We start from the raw sequence: 16,091 nt of genomic DNA on the forward strand, positions 1-16,091 counted from the left end.
CTCGGGCACTTTGGCCGTGTTCGGTGCGGATAAATCTTGCTCTGCTCCGGGGGTGCAGTGCTGGGGGTGCCTTCCTGCGTGTCAGACCACCCCAACCTGGGGAAGGGGGGAGTTGTTGACCCCCCGGTGTGGTTTTGTTGCTTTTCCTCACGTTCAGACCTGCTGGGACGGGGAAGCACAGGATGGGGCTGGCTCCTGGCAGGTGGATGCTCCGCTCCTTAAAACCCGCCTTGCTCCAGAGGTTCCAGAGGTTGATGCTCCCCACCAGCATTAACTCCTTGGGGAGGGGGGACATGTGGGGCTGGGCGTTGCACCGGGGTCCTGTCGCCTGCAGCAGCGACCCGGGGGGTGCGGGGTCTGCCAGGGAATCCGTAATTTTGATCAGTGTAACTTCTGGGACGTCTTATGCCCAGACACTCGTCCCTGTCCTCGCAGCAGATGGGCGCAGTCATCCCAGAGGATGTTTGATAGGGACATTAAAAATCAAAAGGCAGGTTTTAATTGCAGCGCTGGGAAGCGGCGCTTGCAACTCCGGCGTGCTCGGGAGCGACTTCCCTCCCCCGGAGCGATGCATAGGTGGCACCAACATCTGCGGGGCCAGCTGGGCGTGTGCGGTGACACCGCACTCCTGCTTCGAGCCAGCCGGTGGAGCAGGGCCAAGCCAGGGCAGGGAAAAGAACCTCAGGAGGGATTTCAGCAGGAATTTTCCTACAACTCCGTTGTTTGCAGCGAAACGTCTCGTCCCCCTCCCCGCAGCCCTTGCGTGTTCCCGGGAGGGAGGGAGGGAGGGTGGGAGCTGCCTTGTGGCCGTTCCTCTGGATTTGTCTTGCGTCATGGCACCACTGGGCAAAGGGGCTGGAAAACCGGTGGCCGAGGGTGAAGGATGGAGTGTCTCGCTTAGGAATTCGCCTCGCTGAGCTTGGTTTTAAAAAAGTAGTAGCTCCTTTTCTTTCCTGAATCACTTCGTCCTCCCAGGTGCTGAAAATCCTACAGATGCTGCCATGGGGGTATCCAAGGGGGAGGGGTTTGGGTCATTAGGGGTCTGGGCAGCAAAATACGTCTTTGGGGGTGGCAGCAGCAGGGTGGGTGCTCTGCAAACTTACTGGAAGAGGCTCTGGTGGGGCCCTGCACAGGGTTTCAGGCACAGATAGATTGAGGATCTCGATCTGCACCATGGACCAAGGTGCTCTGCCCTGGCATCGGGTGGTCACCCGGTGTCAGTGGAGAACAAAGGGAAGCTGGGGTGAGTCAGCAGGAGGGATTCTTGCCTTCTGACTGGGAGATTTGATGGGAAAGGGAACAAATCCTGTCCCTGGGAGGTGGCTCTGGGGAGGGAGGGCAGCAATGTGTTATCACTCCAGAGCTGCCATAGGCACATCCCAGTTGAGCTGGGAAGCTGGTCTGGTGGCAAGGGATGTCTGTGTCCCTTGGCAGGTGCCTCATCCATACAAACCCCAGGAGACAGGCTTGGGATGCACAGACTGTGTGGATGCCATTCCCACTGTGCAGATGATATTCCTGCTGTTCTGCCCTGGAGCAGGCATTGCTCTTGGAAATTAATGGCTTGCTGCTGCCACCAGCTCGGCACTGCCTTGGTGACAGAGAGGTGGAGGAGTGTGTCTTGCCTTGGAATTTTTGGGGTGTTTTCCTGCTGGTTTGAGGTGGGAGCAGCCAGCCTGGCAGGCAGTGGGGCATTGCTGCATCCCCTGGTTGGTGTCAGTCGTGCTGTGCTGTGGCAGGAGCTGGGAGAAGAGGAGCATGTGAAAACCAGCGGAAATCAAGGAGGAATGAATCTTCCTGCCTGCTCCCCTCCCAGCCCAGCGCACCCATCGATCTGTTGTGGAGGAGTTAACTTGTGCAGAATAGCAATGCTGCTACAAAGGCTTCAGCAGACCCCAACGATGCTCCTGGCCACCTCCTGCCCAGCCCTGCATGGGTGGCAGTCAGGGAAGGGAAAAAAAAATCAGGTCTAATCCAATCCCACTCATTTCCATGCAAGGTGGGAGGATGGGGAGTTGCAGCCAAGAATTTGGAAGGAGAGAGATGTTTCTAGAGGTGCCTTCTTGTTTTGTCTCAGATGACAAAAGGGGCAGCAAGCTGAAACTCAGCAGCAGAAGTTGCTGCTTCTCTGAAGCACTTGGAAAGTCCTGTACCCCCCTTTTCCCAAGGGAGAGAGCTTGGCTGTTGGAAGGAAGTTATTTTATTGGGGTGGCAGGTGCTGAGGAGCCCAAGCTGCTGTCGAGCAGTGGTGCCCTGCCAAGAGGCTCTTTTCAGCTCTGTCCCTCCCAGCAGAGTGAATTCAGTGCTGGAAAAGAAGCTGGATAGAAGGCTGCAAGGAGACTTCTCCATGGTAAAGGGCACAGGCTTTGCTCTGTGCAATCTGCTGTAGGGAATCAGTTTAGGGCCAGAGTCACCGGAGATGTTCAGATGTTTGCTTCTGTCTCATGATGTGTCTGCTGCAGGGTACAGACTTGTCTTTGGTACCAGCACTTCAGATCACTGTATTAAATTTAAATCCACGCTTAGATGTCAGGTTAAAGCTACTATCTGGGATAAGAGGGGTAGGATTTGCTCCTGGACGCAGCAATACCTGCCGGGAATGAGGAAAAGGTTTGAGGGTGTTGGGACAAACAGCTTAGTGTTTTTACTGATGGGTGTGTTGATCCCTGATCTTGGGGCTACACCAAGGGCTTGTGTGCCAGGGAAGGTGAGAGCTGGCTGTCCTGGTGGGTCTCACAAGACCCCATTGTGAGGATGAGGCTGATCTTCATCCCTCCCCACTATGGCCAGGCAGCGTCTGCCCACCAATAGCAAGCGGTTCACGCTGGAGAAGACCCATCCTGAGCTTCCATCCCGTGCTTGAACCGAGTCCAGGCATTGCTGAGACCTTTGGAGCAGCTCTCTCGGCACCAAAACAAATGGCTTGATTATGATTTCACTTTAATTGGCATCAGTCAGCGCTTTCCACGGCGAGGCTCTGACGTTCCCATCAGCAGCACAGGCGCCTGAGTGGTGCCCTCCCGAATCCATCGGTGCCCCCCAAAGTCACTGGTGTCCCCCTGAATTCACAGATGCCCCAGGCAGATCTGGCTGTAGGGTGGGGGCCACTTTCACAGGCTCCTCTGTACATCTCCTCTGGCTTTCTTGGCAGGGTTGGTGAGATGCCTTCATTTGTTCCCCCCCTTTGATTCCAACACTAGAAGTCAAATCTGAGTTAAACACGAGTCAAAGCTTTTTTTAACCCTGATGTTTCCCATGGTTTCCACTCAGGCTTTGAAAAGGGCTGTGTGCTTCACCACTGAGCTCTGCCATGGTTTACCTAAGCCTGCTTTGCCAATTTATTTGGCCCCTGTTGTGTGCTTGAAATCATTTTCGAGACGTGATAACTTGGCTGCGAAACAAAACAAAATCAAGCATGTTTGTTTGATGGGTGCAAACAGAAAGTGCTTGTTTGCTAAGCAGAATAGAGTATTTTTCAGAGATGGGTCTGTTTTCTGTGCCTCTTTGCTGCCCCATCTTTCCCCCTTTATTCACAGGAGTTTGCCTTTTTTGTGTTTTTATTGTGTAATATGAAAAGTATGGATGGTCTCCAGTGGATAAGTGTGGTGTATTCCAGCACTCAGGTCCTGGGAGAGCCCCAGTGTCTCCCCCCATGCTGATGCAGTGCTGCTCCTGCCAGGCCTTGAGTGAGGGTGATTCTCTGCTGAGGTTTTTGGGCAGCTGCTTTTGTGGTTTGCAGTCGATGAGAGCAGAAATCCTGCTGGGAGTCAGGGAAACCCACTCCAGGCTCTCTGTCCCCGGGAAAGCCGTGCTTGCCATCCCTGCAGCCTTGGGGCTGAGTCATGGGGGGCCCACAGGGCACTGCCCAGTGCAGGGCTGGGCTCCTGGAGTGAGTAAGAAAAGCCAGACAGGGCAGAGATTGTTTATGAAAGGGTCCAGCCCTGATTGCTAAACCTCTTTGGTGGCTGCACAGCTCTGTGTCCGTTTTGCTCCAGGCTCCCACTCCCACTTTAAGCTGCAATAACCCCACAAGGGAGTGTTGCTTGTCCACCCTGTCCCACCCCAGAGAACACTCCAAGTTTTGTATTCCCATCTCCTGCCCCCGCTGGCCAACTCCCCTATTCTTGCACAACCACCAAATTCCTTATTACTGGATCAGTGCCCATATCCCTCCCCAGGGCTCAGACCTGTGACAAGCTGCTCCCAGGAAAAAATCATCCCACTCCGGTGGTCTCCAAGCCCAGTACCTGGTAGTTTTCATCCAGCTACAACTACTCATTTCAGACACTGAAACTCCTGGTTGCTTCACTGCTCACTTCCCAATTCCCTGCCTACTTCCCAAGTCCACACTGGGGTGTAATACCTTTGCTTTTCTCGCTTCCTGAGCAGCGAAGGGACTCGGAGCGCTTGGGCTGGGCTGGGAGCAGCCCCCAGCAGCCCTGTGAGGATGGAGCTAAGCTGCTGATTCACGTCTTAACAACTGAAGTTTATTCCCCTAACTCCTCCAGTATCCAGCACACTTGCCCTTCTCCTCCAAACCTCTCCTTTTTGTCCTGAGGGTGAGGGAACAAATTCGGGGCTGTGGTGACCCCTCCTGTGTTGAGGTGAAGAAGGGGCAGGGCGAGTTCTGCATCTGTGCCCTTACGGTGCACGGTGCCACTTCCCCCTTGCCTCTCTCCTCTTCCCATCGCTGCTGGGTCCTCCTCTGGTCGGGGTTTTCCTCCCACACCCCTGGGGATGCTCCCTTGGAGGGGCTGCAGGAGCCCCACGTGCGATGCTCGCGGCGGTTTGTGGCTCGATTGCTTTGCTGGCGCTGGCATGTTTTTGAATGAGGAGTTTATTACTAAAGTGACATGTCAGCAAATCTCTGCCACCTCTCTCCCATCTCAGAGATGGAATCAGCTTAAAGTGGGGGGAAAAAAAATTGTCATATGCATGGATTATTCTTTTTTTTTCTTCCCGAGTGCAATTTCCATCTGAGATGAGACAAGCTCCTGATTGCTGTGCCAGAGGAGGGTTTCCCTTTATAGCTCTCGTGGTAGAACTGCTGCCTCTGGTTCACTGGAGCTGTCTGGGCTGGGGTCTTCTAGGGGACAAACATGCTTTTCTGGAGCTGTCATCTCCATCCTGGGTTGAGCATCTCTGGTCTATCAGCTCTGGGAAGATTTAAGTCAAGGAGACTTGTACCCTGCTCCTCTGGGACGGGGAGGGGTGAGGAGGAAGGGAGGTCAGCAACCATGCAGGTGACAGCTGACCAGTGGTGGTTTGCTGGGGTGGTGTTTCTGATTGTTGAGGCAGGGTTAGGAAATAGATGTTCAGTTCTAAGCCCTGCTGTCGGCTCCTCGTGTGACGTGTGGTGCCCTCCCAGGTCCTATAAATGTCTTGATTCGTGTATGGCAATTGCAACACTTCCTTTCTCTGGCTCTGTGAGTCATCTGCTTGCGTTGCAGTCTTTTTGTGGCAGGATGCATCCCTCTGGAAGGAAAATGCTAAGAGTGTCCTCCTGGAGGGCACCAGAGGTGTCCACTCGTGTCCTGTCCTTGCTTGGGGTTTGAAGAGGCTGCTGGGAGCATTTTTCAGTTGGATGTGCCAGGGAATTGTCATTTCAGGGGTACATGGTGTAAGATTGGGGTACTGCAGAGCTGCTTGCTGGGTGAGTGATTAGGCAGGAGCTGAAGCAAAATCAGGGATATTGGGATCAGCGAAAGCGATGCCGCTGTGGGGCTGCTCCAGCCCCAAACTCTGCTGGGAAGCTACCTCACCATAACCATGAGCTAATCTTATGAGTGCCAGGCCAAAGGATGGCACCTGAGCTCCTCTCTAGCCCTTGGCCATCCTGATGTGCTGTCCTTGTTCCACCCTGGCAGAGTCCCTTGGGGCACAGCGCTGCTGGCACTGCATGTCACAAACTGACAGCCCCATGTGTGTGTTAACCAGAGGTGGGTTGGGGATGTGGGTCATCAACTTACCCAAAACATAGTCACTTCTGTTGGCTTCCCTGGAGTTACTCCAATTTATGCTGTTGGAAAAATCCTTCTCTTAATCAAACAGAGTTGTTTTTCGTCTCCCCAGACCCACCAAAACCTGCCACTGTGAGCTCAGACACCCTCATTTTCCTTCAGGAGGAAAGAGGAAAAAGTCAGGAAGGAACTAATCTACGACCACATCAGTGGGAGCCTGGGCTAATAGAAATTGTAATGAGAACCCAGAGCCAAACAAACAGGCAAATGGGGAAAATGCAATCCCACCGATGCGATGGAGATTTATACCGGCAAAGGGGCTGATCCAGCGCTCATTAATGTCACCACAAGTCTTTATCCCAACTGTAATGGACTGTGGATCAGGTTGGAAGGCAGCATTTCAGTCTTGTTACAAAATATACAAACTGTGAAGGGGCTGTGTGTGGAATAGCAATGTGGGACTCCTTCTCCTAAGGGTTTGCTCGTTGTCGCAGGCGGCGCCTTTGCAAAGAGAACGGGAAATGCCTTCTGCTCTCCTTGGGTTTGGGGTTTGGAGGTGCAAAGCTGTGAAGGAGCCAAATCTGAGACTTGGGCTCGGCTGTCTGGGTGCTGCAGCGCCTGCTGAACCGCCAACAGCGTCTTAATCACGGGTATATTAAAAATCATGCTTAAAATAAGGATTCTTCAGCTGGTGGGGAGCAGTGTTGGCTGTCACCACCTCAGCCACGCTGGGAAACAGTCCTTAGTTTATATGCAAAGTGAGGAGGCAGATGGGTGGGTATGGAAAAGCTGAAGGCAAACTTGACTTTGCAGCTGGGTTTCCCGCTGGGAAAACCCGTGGCAGGGAGATGGAGACAAGGTCTGGGATGTAGAGCCTGGTCTGGAGGTGGGGACACCTTTGGGGAGAGTGCTGGATGGGAAAGGACACCGAGGGTCAAACAGGAGACGAGCGAGTCCAGCTCTGCATGTCAATGAGGACAGAGTAAATAAGGGATAAAACCACCTTCCAACAGGAGCAGCTGGTGAAATATCACAGGGTTTTTTTCCCAGAACTGGGAGATTTTGACCGGCTCTGTGCCTGCAGCCATAAATGGCTCTGACACCTGTGTCTGTTTTATCAGACACATGCAGAGCCCCGGCCACGATCCAAACATTCATTACTTGGGATTTTTGAGTCTTTTCTCCCCTTCCCCCCAGCTTTTTTTTTTTCATGGTGGGATCATTATTTTCCCAGCTTCACATCCTCAGTTCAGCCAAACCAGCGTGTTTTTCAGCCTCGTGGTTTTTACACATCTCTAATAAGAAGCATGAGGGGAAGCTGTTGAGAAAAGCAAATTCTCAAAGGTATGAAAGGAGAGCAGGGCAGCTCCAGGCTCAGAGCCACTTCCAAATCTCAGGATACTTTGTACCTACAGATAGGAACAGGACTGATATTTCAAGGCATGTTTGTGCTCTTACCCCTAAGTCCTCCAAATTCAGTCAATTCTATCTGTAGGACTTTATTCCTTAAAATAACCTTAAAAAAATAAATGCATCCCTTTTCCTCTCTTCAAGTCCGGTAGAAAGCTCTTGATGAGCTCAAAGGAAGGGTGGAAATTCAGTTAAACATTTTCTAAGTCCCTTTTCTTCCACTGTAATTCAGCAGGAGCTTCTACTTTTATTGAAAAATTTCAGACCTGTATAATTTGTTACATAAGAAAATACTTTTTTTTTTTATTTCAAACCCAGATATTTTTATTAAACAATCCATTTCTTACTTGTGTACCTAGCCTGGAAAGGATTTGGCTTAGGATTCCCTTGTTGGGAAAGGGGCAGGTTTGGGTTTGCTTGGGAAAACAGTATTTCTTCCCTTTTATCTGAGTTTGAGTTCAATGAAGCATCTTGTCAAATGTTACAGGAAGTTCCCTGACTAAGCTAAAGCAAGATTTGGGGTTTAAAAGTGTCTTTCAGGAAATAGTGAGATTTTGATTTCATTCAGTCTCAAAGGGAAGGATTTCTGGACAGAGTTTCTCTTTAGCTGAAAATAAATCTTTCCCTGCTCACCTCTGAACTTCTTTACGTTTTGGGGTCAATTTATCCATCATTCCTCATCCCTCCTATTGCTTTCTACTGCTTGGAGGAGCTGTTCTGCTTTGAATCAGACAAAGTTTGAACTGAATGATGTTTTCCAAGGCCACATTTCCAGCTGGCCAAGGCACGTCGTGACCCTGTTTGCTCAGCAAACTTGCACAGTGTGGGAGTCAGGGCAAAACGTGGCAGATTTGGGAGGGAGCAGTTTGGAGGTGCCCTGGTGGGGGTGTGTGTGTAAGTGATGTGATTTAGTCCTCTGCAAACACGGGGAGACAAAGGTGTCTGTTGGTCTTGACTTGTGTACTCGTGGAATTAAACCCTCTTCCTTCTCTCTCATGCTTTGGCAGGGTAGGACATGGGGGTCAGTCTCTTCTCTCAAGTGATGGAACAAGAGGAAATAGCCTCAAGTTGCACCAGAGGAGGTTTAGATTGGCTATTAAGAAATGTTTCTACACCGAAAGGGTTTTCAAGCCCTGGCACAGCTGCCCAGGGCAGTGGTGGAGTCACCACCCCTGGAGGGATCTAAAAGACATGTGGATGTCACCCTTGGGAACACCTTGGCAGTGCTGGGGGAATGGTTGGACTCCATGACCTTGGAGGCCTTGTCCAACCTGAACAGTTCTGTGGTCAGAGGGTCAAAATCCCATCTGGGGCTGTTATTGCTTTGCCATGGAGGCGGTTGGTCGAGGGAGACGCCGTCACTGGTGCGTGTCAGCTGGGCTCCTAAATTCCTCTGGTTGTCCTTGTCTCCTGGAGGGTGGCAGCTGCAATTTCCTTGCTGGTTCCAAGCCAGCAGCATGCAGACTGTTGACATTGTTTAGCAGACACGAGGCCTTCACCTCAGACACCTCTGTGAGTCTGAAAACAGCCCACGAGCCATTTTTGGCCATCTTGGTGACCTCTATTTATTCAAGTGGCACTGCCCGGAGTAATCTAAACTGCTGAAGTTGTTCAGGCAAGGGCTGAAGAGATCACAGGGTGATAAACATCCTCCTGGTCCTTCTAGAACAGATTGAAGGCTTGGTGGCAGTGCATCACTGGGAGGGACTTCACCCACCTTGAGGGCATCGACCCTCTGGGGTCGGTGGGAGTTGCAGGGCGATTCCTTTGCAGGTTTGGTGGCAAGGAAAGGAGAGAAGGTGCAGGTGCTGCCCTGAGCACTGAGGCTTTGCCACCCACGGTGGAAAGGGAGTTTGAAATCCTGGTGAGAGGCACCACGGGGCTGCCGGATGAGCACGATGGGGAGACGTCAACCCTTCCTCTCGGCTTCCCTTTGCAGCGCCAACTGTCAGTAATTTAACTAACGTTTTGTAAATAAATGTGGCACTCGGACAGCTGTCACCGCGCCTGTTATAAACACTCCCTTTGTCACTAAAAGCTGGCAGCACCGCTCCGTTTCCCCTGCAAATGCAGCTCCCACTGCCAGTTAGCTCCCGAAGCCAGGGCTGTCAAGGAATCCCATGCCGGGCGGAGGCCGGGACACCGCGGCTTCGCGCAGGGAGCCCGGCGAGGCCGTGCCAGGGCCTGGTGCGAAGGCAGCTTTTGCAGCTCAGGAGTAAATCAACGGCCTGAGCAGTGAGTGACAAAAACCCATCTGAGCGTGGCCGCAGGGCCGGTGGGTTCCCGGCCAGGAGCCCGGGCGGTCCAGCTGCAGTGCCGGGGGTGGCACCGGCTCCGCTGCCATCTCATCCCGGCGCCGCGGGAAGCACGGGCAGGATGAGATCGGGAGCTCAGCCAGAGCCAGCGCTCGATGTGCCAAGGGAACAATTTGGCACTGGCACTGCGAGTGCTTTTCATTTTGAGCAACCTGGACTAGTGGAAGGTGTCTCTGCCCATGGCAGGGGGGGGAAGGAGATGAGCTTTAAGGTCACTTCCAACCCAAACCATTCTGGGATTCTATGAAGAATGGGCTCCTTGCTCATCAGGCTTTGGTTTCAGTCAATTTATTGTCTCTGGAACTGGTTGGATTTGAGTGGTGAGATCTGCTCTTTAGATCTGCCCTCTGCCCATCAGTCTTGCTCAGCACACTTGCCCATTAGGAGCATATTCCACACCTTCACACAGTCTGGATGCTTCTCCTCCTAATGAACAGGACTGGCACAGGTTGCCCAGAGAAGCTGTGGCTGCCCCATCCGTGGAAGTGTCCAAGGCAAGGTTGGACAGGGTTTGGAGCAACCTGGTCTGTTGGAAAGTGTCCCTGCTCATGGCAGGGGGGTGGAATGAGATGAACTTTAAGGTCCCTTCCAGCCCAAACCAGTCTGTGATTGTATGAACTGACTGGAGAAGGGATACTGTTCCCTTTCTTCTTGTTGGGAACTCTTGATCTTGTGCTGCTTTTCTCTTCTCATCTTTCAGGGTCTCTTGCAGTTCCAAACACCCTTTCCCTGGTTTTTCTCTCCCAGACTGGGGTGGTTTAACTCCCAGCAGTCAGCCCCAGTAGCCTGGCCGTGCTGCAGCGCTGTGTGATGCAGGCACTGGAGAAATCAGCACATGACATCTCTCTCTCTCTAAGCTGCTGTAAAATTAGCTTCATCTCAAGTGGCAGAAAATGATCATATCCTCGCTTGAGGGCGATGAAGAATATTCCTGAGTCACTGCTAGTGATGAAACAGGCAGAAAATCCAGAGTGATCCACAGCTGCCCACTCAGTTCTAATCGCTGAGGCCATTTGCTGCTGCAGAGCCTTAAGACGCAGCTTCCTCCTCCTCTCCCTCCCTTTCATCCATCACTCCCCACAGTGGCTGGGGCTGCAGATCCCAGCAGGAGCAGAGCAATTTCCCGTCCCACCAGCGAGGCTGCAGGCTGTGAACATCTCATCCTCCTTCCCTGATCCCCTGAGAGGAGAGGAGAGCAGAAGAGGGGGGTCAAAACTTCCTTTTCTTAAAGGACTCAGAGGAACAAAAAAAAGGAGCTTATCTTCCTTGGGTCTCCTCCTTCCACACTGCAATCCTGCAGACTGGGAAAAGCTCTTCTCTGGGCTCATCCTTCTCTCCACAAATTTTCCCTGCTGCCTCCAAAGCAGCTGCTGTGCCCACAGGGATATTTCCTTTATGTCTTTTCCCCCAACAGCTTTAGTTCAAAGCCATCTCCCTGGATTTTTATGTCTTGGATAAAGCCACCCTCTTCCCTACAACTGCCAGCTCAGTGCCTGGGAAGCCACTTGCCAAATTTGCTGGCGACAGAGGCCAAGAAAACCCTTGAAAACAGGGATGATCAGAAGCAAAGTGCTGTATTCCCTCCCTTCCTTGCATATGCTCCCTGGTAGTGTGTTAATGCCAAGGACTCCTTGAAGGATGCTTCCTGCAAACCCTGCCCTGCCAGCTCCCCCAAATTCACATGGAAGCCCCCCACACTCTTGAAGGCACTGTTTAAAACCCTGGCAATGTCCTCATGAGTCCTTCAGCTTGGGAATCACATCCTTCTTCTGCTCTTCCCTGTGGCTCCATTGCCTGGTTCGGCAGCGTTTAGAGGGAAAACAGCAGCAATCCTCCAGTTTAGGCAGGTGTTTGAAGGAACACTCTCTTCTCCAGTCAGGCCTTGTCAGTATTTATCCCTTAACCTGGTTTTCAGATGTTCTCTATCCTGCAGATTTGCTGGGATATGCTATTCACACAAAGCTCTCCTGGTGTCAGACTTTTGCTAGGATGGCTCCAGCGCTCCCACAGCCTGCCGGGGGAAGAGGCAGCACTGGCAGCACCGCAGGGATGGATGTGTCAGAGCAGGGCTCTTGCCAGGGTAAAAACAGAATATTACCCAAGCTCACCCCCCCCAATGGAAATTGCTGCACCAGCACAAGTTTTTCACACCGGTCAGCCAAATCCAGGCAAGTTTCCGGGAATTTTTTCCATAATCCCAGACAGCTTTGCACGCCGGGCAGTTATTTGTCAGCACAAGCAGGTGCAGAGCTGCAGGACATGGGCTGAGCATCTCTGAGCTCAGCTTTGGTGGTTATTCCAGCGTGCAGCCACTTTATCCTCCCATCAGGCAGCACCATCAGCACTTCTCAGCTTAATTTCCTGTTTTCCTCGCTGTTTTCCCCCAAAACAGAGTCTGGATGGTGCGTTTGGGGTTGGGTTCAGCAGGAAAGCAGGAGATCAGTATCAAAATGAATATAGGGGTGGGAATTTGGAGGGGTTGAGTGTTATAACAAACCACCCCCCGAGCACAATTCGTTCTGCACGTGTTGGCTGTTGTGACACACAGAGCAAATTTGTGTGTGTGTATCACAGAATCACAGAAAGGCTGGGGTTGGAAAGGACCTTAAAAATAATCCAGTTCCAACCCCCTATATATATACATAAAAAAACATATATAAATATTTGCTAAAAGCATATATGAAAGTATTTTTATTTTCATATAAATACATATTTATATACCTTGTGAACAGAGATACAGTTGGGGAGGAGTAATTCCTGCAGACACCTGTGGAGAGAGGCAGGACACAGGGATAAATCCGAGGGAGATGGAGCAGATGGCAAACTCAGATATCACAGCTGTACCCTGGAAAAGCGTTTCCTTGGAAAAGCAGCACTGGGGGCTCCTTTTGGGAGAGGTGAGGGGACAAGCCCGTTGGTAAATGCTCTAATCTTTTCTCCTTGTAGTGCCAACTGCTGCTTATTTGTCTTGCTGTGAGTCTGAAACCACCCTGCTAACCTCTGGCAAAATCGGGGATAACGAGGATGGAAGGCTGACTTTGTTTGTGGTGTTTAGTTATTTAGTTTTTCCTGGCTTGGGAAGGAAGAAATAAAGTTGGATTTCAAGTGGGGTTGTTGCAGTAATGGAGGGAAATGAGAAATGCTCTTCAGCTGCCTCTCCTTCCTCGTGTCCCCATAAATAACCCTCCTCGCTCGGAGACGGCTCAGCCGGCGTGGAGAGGAGAGGGAAGGGTTGGGCTGGTGTGGTTTTTGCAGTGGCTGGAGAGCTCCTTCCCTTTCCTGCCTCCTGCAGTTCACCTGCTTGGAGCCTGCTCCTTCCCAGGGCTGCTCTCTGGGAGAGCATTTCCCTTGTCTGATGGGACGAGGGGGAATGGCTTCCCACTGCCAGAGGGCAGGGTTAGGTGGGATGTTGGGTAGGAAACCTTCCCTGGGAGGGTGGGGAGGCCCTGGCACAGGTTGCCTGGAGAATCTGTGGCTGCCCCATCCCTGCAAACATTCACAGTCAGGGTGGACAGGGCTTGGAGCCACCTGGGCTAGAGGAAGCTGTTCCTGCTCATTGCAGGGTTGTTGGACTAGGAGACCTTTAAATGTCCCTTCCAACACAAACCATTCTGGGATTTGCTGATTCTAAGGATTTTTGGCCAGGTTTTCCATGCAGTTTAGCCACCTTATTTCTGCAGCTCACTTGCCTAGAAGTCATTCCCACCTTGTCTGTGAATTCCTGGAAGCAAGGTGCAGGTCATCTCTCTCTTCCTCCACAGAGTGTCCCTTTTCCCTTCACCATTCCTGCTGACTTCTGTGAATTAGCTGCCTGGTTTCAGTCAGGTTTTACAGAGGGCTGGGCGTTACATTCCTACAATTCTATGAAAACAAGCAGGCAGAGGTTGAGACCTCGTTAGTCACCTGAAATAATGACAGAACAAGCTCAGCTCTTGTATGAGACACCTAAGAATTCACATGAGCATCGGTTGTATGCAAGACTCAAGGGAAGAGGGAGCTCCAGATGGAGCTTGCATCATTTAAGGTTTAAAATGTGTAGGAAACCACACGTCTTCCATGGTATGAGTGGAACTACTCATTAAATGCAGCAAGGAGTGCAGGTGGGGAGGGGTTGAGCGCTCCAGACTGTGTGTAAGGAAAACTGCAGCGATGTTGTGTTGGTGGAGAGAAAGCTGCCAGTCCTGGTGTCAAGGAGAAGAGACAAAAGCTCGGGGTTTTGTGCTTAATTTTCCTGCTTTCCAATGGGGGATGCTGCACTCAGCTCGCCTGAATGGGAAGACTGCAACAGCTGGTGGCTGTGGCATTGCTGGAACGGGCTGGCTCACCCTTCCCTTCGCTTTGGAAAAAGAAAATAAAGGCAAAAAAAGGCACGAGAGCAACGACAGAAAAAATAATAAAGCCGCTAACTCGCTTTCCAGAAGTTCCTAATGCTGCAACAGGCAAAGCACTGGAGATAAAAGAAATAAAAAAGCGAGGGAAAGAGGGGGAAAAATGCATTTATGAGCTCTCAAACTAACAGCATGCAACTCTCATATTATTTTTCCTCCTTAGCCTTTGAAACAGAACAACGGCCCGGAGCCTTCTCGGCAGATGGACAATGTGCGTGCCTTAACCACTTAACAGCCATTAGCCTAATTCCACGTTCTGGAGCCAAATTAAATAATAAGTAAGAGGCTATGAAAAGCTGGTTTGGAGGCTGCGTTACTGCCTTTCACTTGATAACCTTCTCCTAAACAGATGCTCTCTCTCTACCCTATTAACCTTGTCTGAGAGCGGGGAGGGGGCTTGGGGGAAGCAAACAAGCCAGACCTTGGTGGAGAGGGGGGGTGACGAGTTGGAGGGGCCAGATGTGGGGTCCTCCCTGTTTTGGAGGCTCCTCTTGTTTTTCTCCCCCAATGCCCCAGCCCTGGAGGAGTCCCTGAGCAAAGAGCCCGTTCTGTGGTTGCATCCAGGTCATTTCAATGTGCCAAATGATTCATCTTGATCAGCGAGTCCATCTGTACCTGCTGGGCGAGGCTGCACCACCCGGAGCTGATTTTGTGGACAAATCTGCTTTACTTGGAGGAGAGGGGAGATGGTGCTGATAGACACGAAAGGGGAGGTGGTCACAGGGCTCAGTGCCTAATCCCTCTCTGGTTTTGGCTGGGGCAGGGCACGGGGGGCTGCTGCATCCTCCATCCTCGCTGTGCCACCCGCTCACCCTTTGCAGTGAAGTCATTTTGCTGCTCTTTGCCTCTTTCCCCTCCCTGTGTCGAAACAGGAACAATAGTACTTGCCTAAGCTTTGGGAATTTGGGAATATTAGTTTGCAAAATGCTTCTGATGCTATTTTGGTGCTGGGAGGGTGAGGCATTTGCAGGTGTGTGCTTTTAGAAAAGGTGTTCTGTATTTCTCCTTGGCTACACAAGGTTTGGGAGTGGCTGCCCCTGTTTCATCCCCCCCTCATTAACTATTGCTCTGGGCTTTGTGTCTCAACTTTAGACCTTTCTAAGTTTTCAGGGGATTATAGATGACCCTGCAGCTATTTTTAGTGAAAGCTTTTATTTATTAAAAAGCCATCTTCCCTCATTAAAAAGACACATTGATGGGAAATAGATGAGCAGCTCTATCACTGGCGTCTGCCGTGCGAGCCCGGTGCCGCCAAGATTGTGTGTTTTGTGCCCTCCCTTGATGCAAGAAATGTCTTTCCGTGGAGCCAAGTGAAATTTGGTGTGGTAACCACCCCAAACTCGGTGCATGAGCCATCCCTCACCCTGCCTGCATTATCCAAGGTCCTTGGGTAGATGTGGGAAGGTGTGGTGCAGGATTTCCCCAGAGATCCTTGGTGCCAGCAGCGACTTGACTTTCCTTCCCTGCTGGTTTCCCTCCTTTGGCTGAGTTGTCACACAGGCTCTGATTTCGTGTGCAAAATCCATCCTGTGACTGGCACAGAGACCGATAAAGCCGAGTTTTTATAAACTTGCTTCCTTTTGATCCAGGTAGGAGTCAATGATTTGCCGCCCGCGGTGCGGACGTTTGGAAAGGCTTTGTGCTGAGTGGATTCTCTGAGGTTCAGATGAGGATGAATCTCATTTTCCTGTGGCCTTTTCCTCCGTGGGGCACTCGCAGAGTCCCTCTCCTGTACCTGGCTGCCTATCTGCACTAGACTTGCAGGTACTTAATGTCTTTGAGCCATCTGTTCCTCTGTCAGATTTAGTTAAAATTGGCCAAAGGCTTCACGAATTATTGGGGAAGATTGTTAGACAGAGGTGTGCAAAGAGCACGATTGAATAAGCTCATCCCAGTAGGACTCAAGGCTAAAAATGTAGCAGGGTATGTTATTTGGAGACAAAGCAGCTTGGAAAATGGGATCCATATCCAACCTTCCCCAGCACAAGAGATATTGGACTTCAGTCTATTTTTTGGTA

General features: G+C 51.3%; 1 protein-coding gene across 4 annotated transcripts in view; it reads left to right on the forward strand.

Annotated features, from left to right (window-relative positions):
* The window catches only part of LOC103762753 (protein CEPU-1), a 214,225-nt gene that overhangs the window by 76,047 nt on the left and 122,087 nt on the right, over window positions 1-16,091 (forward strand). The gene's annotated exons all lie outside the window — the stretch shown is intronic.

Source organism: Manacus vitellinus, unplaced genomic scaffold (assembly GCF_001715985.3).
Source record: "Manacus vitellinus isolate BGI_N305 unplaced genomic scaffold, ASM171598v3 scaffold_41_pilon, whole genome shotgun sequence".
Taxonomy (NCBI): Eukaryota; Metazoa; Chordata; class Aves; order Passeriformes; family Pipridae; genus Manacus; species Manacus vitellinus.